Below are 4,920 nucleotides of genomic sequence, written 5' to 3' on the forward strand. Positions count from 1 at the left end.
TTTATGTTCCCCTTTCTCTCACTCTTCCATTCCTCCCTTTCTCTATATATTGCCATAGCACTGTTTTATGATGAGGATGAAACAAATATTCCAGTGTTCACATATCTGTGCATGTGTAACTATCATTCAACCTGAGCCATGTAGGTACTAAGATTATTCATCTTTTTCTTATTTCACTCTTTAGCCCTGGAGTTGATAATTGGTTTATTTTTGTTTTAATTGGCTTAGTTGGCTAGCTTTCTACACAAAGCTCCCTGACAGAACTGTGCATCACATCTTGATCTGTGTGCAAACATTCCTTCCTCTTTTATTGAGACAGCCCCCCTAAAGGTCCCTGTCCTTCTGTCCCTATGAGGTCTGGTGATTCTCCAGGGCTGCTACCTGTGTTCCCTGCCATCATCCTGGAATCCCCTACACTACTCTCCTGAGTTGGATCCCACGTGTTCTGGTTCTTGTGTCTTCCTGTGTCTTGGTTTGCTACCTCCAGCATGTTGTGCACATCCCTTTTAGTGGGTGAAGAAATAAATGTTGGTTTTGTTTCTAGATCAGCATAAGGCAACAAAAGGAATTCTCATGTGGGGTCCAACAATTCCCATTTTACTTTGTAGATCCAGAATTGTGATCAAATTTGTTTTTTCTGCCTAGATTCAGTAACCTTTTCACAATGAAAAACTTTATCTGGAAATCCAAGCTGTGGCTGTTACAGGAAACGACAGCATAAAGTTTGCTCCATTTAGAGAAAAGGAGAGTTTGAACTGAGAGTCTGCAGCCTAGCCCAAGGTGAGCCCTGGAGACTCTGGCAGGCGATGTGCAAGTTGTCACGCATGCGGGCCCCGCCTGGTTCTCTCCCAGACCTCCTCTGCCCTGCACGTGGGCTGTGGGCTGTCAGATGTGGCTCAGAACTTCATTTGCCATGGTTTTTTTTTTTTTTTTTTTTTCAGCACGAAGTACAAGCCTTGAACAGGTGCTGGGGACTTTGTGGTGGCTTCTGAAATGGTTTCCCAGAAAGGCAGTGACTCATCATAGGAAACCCTTTTGTTTTCTCACTGAACTTCCCCCAGCTTCCTGCTCCACCCATCTGTGCATGAGTTTTTACATTCCTCACCAAGAGACAGTAGCTTCCTTCTAACTTTAATTGACAGTGGCAGCCAGAGACAGATCTGGGAGTAAGATGGGAAAACCCCTTCTGACAGTGATATCCATGAGGGTAGCGGGTTTTTTCTCAGTGCCTTGGCTTCTCCCCTCTAAGGTTTGGGTCAATTTCTAGTCCATGACCCTTGGAGAATCCCTTTTCCCATGTCCCTAACCAGAATGGATTGGTACATTACAAAAGAGGTAGGTTTGTTCTCTTAGCCCTTGCTTTAATCAGGGACTGCTTTTGCGCAACTCTTTTTCTAGAAAATATATTATACATCCCTATATATTTAGTAACAGGTATTCAATTGTTTCTGATTGATGTGAGCTAGATTGGAGTGGATGCTTTTGGTGGTGACCCACAGTGCTTCAGAAACAGCCAAGGTCTTCAATGGATAGATGTTGAAATGAACTATGCAATTCAGATTCCTATGCCTTTATAATTAAGAGACCTTAAGCCAGGCACAGTGGCGTGTACCTGTAGTCCCAGCTACTGGGGAGGCAAGAGGATGGCTTAAGCCCAGGAGTTCTGGGCTGTAGTGCACTATGCCAATCAGGTGTCCATACTAAGTTCAGCATCAATCTCATAACCTCTGAGGAGCAGAGGACCACCAGGTTGCCTAAGGAGGAATGAACTGTCCCAGGTCAGAAACAGAGCAGGTCTAAACTCCCATGTTGATCAGTAGTGGAATTGCACCTGAGAATAGGTGAACAACCCTGCACTCCAGCCTGGGCAACAGCAAGACCCTGTGTCTAAAAAAACAAAACACAAAAGTACCTTAAAGATCATCCAGTGTTACTTTCCCACTTGAAAGACAAAGTTCCCAAGGCCCAAAGAAATTGCTTTCTCATGAATGCCCAGCCAGGTTGTGTCCTTCCATGGCTATCTGCTACTCATACCTTCCTGCCTTCATGCTACTCTCCCAATGGACTCCAGCTCCAGCTTCCATCTGCTCCTTTTCTTCACTCTGCATCTCGGGGTATAGTCCCCAGGCTGCAAAAACCCTTCTGTAAGGTCTCACCCCTCCTTTGCGATTGATTTCTCCAAAGGTCCTGCATGGATCCAGGCTCCTCTTGAGACTGCAGGCAAACTCAGACTGTTGACTTTGGTTTCCTTTGGCTGAGAATCCATGACTTCCTGTGAAGGGTATGTGTCAAAATAATTCTTTAAAAATTTAATAGGAAAGTACTCACTGTGGAAAATTTGGAAAAGACACAAACAAGTAGTTTTTAACTTTTCTTGTATGTTTTCTTTGGACATTTTCCCACTAGACCTCCTTCTTTCTTAGGAATAGGTTGGTTGTGCTTTTTTACTATTATCTTCATCTTACTCATTCAATTTTGTATCTTGCTATTTTCCACTTGTGCTCTTTTAGTGTAACTTTACGATGAATGGATTGGGAACAAATACTGATCTGCTTTTTAAAAGGAACCTTCTTCTGCTAGAGCACTGCCACCTATTTAAAATAATAGGTTCCTTTACTTTTTGGTAGGGCAAACCGATGTGCACATCCAAGGCTAATGTTTGGAGACAGGAGACATACTCCATTTGTCCCCTACATCTTCCAGTCTTTCCCCCTGCCTTTATCAGGGGGGTTGAGGTTGCATTCCCTGTTCTTTTCAATGGGGCCTGTGCTTCCAGATAGTCTAGGAACCAGAACCCTTCCTCTGCCACCACACCCACACTCAATCCTGTCCTGTAGTCTCCATGATGGTAAAACTTGGCCCCAATCACCATGTTGACCTATCTGCCATCTCTTTAATCTCTTATTGTGAAAGAGTCTGTTGCAAAACTACCCAGCCATGACATGTGAAGCAAGAACCAAATCTTCCTGTAAGTCTCAGCTCAGTCTCTGTATCCCCATTATGGTGCCGAGCATATAGAAGATGCCTTGTACTTACTTATATGGTGAGTGAATGAATGAATGCATAAATAAATGAACAACTATAATTGTGGTTGCTAAGTACTCTTCCTTTTTAGTGATTCCAAAAGCAAAAATCACAACCAAAAATGAGAACATTATCTTCATGCACTTCCTACCACAAAGGAAGAAATAAACTTTATAGAAAATTGAGAGCCAGGATGGGTTGAGATTTATCTTGGGTGGGAACCACGGTCCCTGGTTTCTCAGGTCTCTCTCGCCTGCCTCCTCTCAACCATAAGCCCCTGTATATTGCAAAATTCTGTTTATCACTTAAGACTATTAAGTAGCTGATTTTTCTTTGTTACTATCCTTAATTTTGAAGCAAGAAGGGTTTATTTCCCAAGATAGGAGCAGCAAGCTCTACTCTAAGGGGAAGCCCAAATCTTTATAAACTTTCCTAACACCTCAAACTCTTAGTCCCAGGGTAACCTTGCTAGAGATGTAAAATTGCTTCTAGGTGAAAGACCACTTACTCAGCAACAAAAAGGAGTGAACAATTTATGCATACCACAACACGGGCGAATCTCAGAATAGTTATACTAAGTGAAAGAAGCCACACCAAAAAAGAAAATAGCATATATACTCTATGCTTCCATTTTTATATAATTCTAGACAATGCAAAGCAATCTATAGTGACATGAAGGAGGTTGTTGGTTGTTGGTGGGTGGGATAGAGGGTAGGGGACAGGGATGATAATGGAGGTGGAGAATGTGCTTGTCATTGCAATTGTGGGAATGGTTTCCCAGATGTATGTGTGTGTCAAAGGTTATGAGATTGTACATTGTAAGTATGTCAAGTGTATTGGATGTCAATAAAACATCAATGAAGCTGTTTTAAAAATTGCTTCTGGGAAATGGAATCTTAGTCAATTTGGGTTGCTATAACAAACTACCTTAGACTGGATAGCTTGAATAACAGAAATTTATTTCTCACAGTTGTGGAGGCTGGGAGGTCACCAGATCCAGTGTCTGGTGAGGGCTGCCTGCCTCGGTTAGAGAGAGCCATCTTCTTGTTGTGTCCTCACATGGCAGAAAGCAGAGAGAGAGCATCATTCTCATGTGTCTTCTTAAGAAGGCACTAATCCCATTCCTGTGGGCTCCACCATCGTGACCTAATTACCTCACAAAGGCCCCACCTCCAAATACTATCACACCGGGGATTTAGGCTTCAACATACAGACTGGGGTGGGGGGGGGCAACAAATATTCAGTGCATAACCGAGTCATTTCCCCCACCCTATGTGTCCTACCTCATTTCCTAGCTTCCCTCTGCTAAAGGATGCTCATCCCCATTGTGTTCCTAAAGTGCAATCGGTCTTTTGTTATGATAGACACTGAGATTTCTTTGCTTCCTCTGCAAGTACAGAAAGTGTTTTAACTGGGCCACTGCTCCCTCCTGATTAATTCCCAGGGCCTCCTGAGGACTGTAGACAAGCTCATCCTCTTTTCCCATTTTGTGTCTGTTTAGGGGACGCCTCCCTCATAGTCTAGTTTGTGTTTTTGAATAGACAGCAGCTGATTGTGTAGTCAGCACTCGTGTTCCTGCCAACCTGGGCCATGACTCACCAGCTCCAATGATAACAGCTCTCAGACCTTTGACATGTTGTCAGGATGCTTTTCAAAACACCCTTCGGTTTCACAGGAAGCCCTGAGACAGTGAGTGACCTACCACTGTTTGTCTGTCTCTTCTCTCGTATATTTTTTCATTAATCTCCAAGGTGCCTTAGAGTTAGGTAGCTCCAGATCAGCAGTAAGAAATGCGGGAAAAATCTCCTCCTCAGGAAGTCAGCATTATTTTGATGTCTTTGAAATATTTTTAGGAACTGAGGAAGAATCAGGAATGAGTTCCTGGAACATATAGAT

This window comes from Microcebus murinus, chromosome 6, assembly GCF_040939455.1.
Source record: "Microcebus murinus isolate Inina chromosome 6, M.murinus_Inina_mat1.0, whole genome shotgun sequence".
NCBI lineage: Eukaryota > Metazoa > Chordata > Mammalia > Primates > Cheirogaleidae > Microcebus > Microcebus murinus.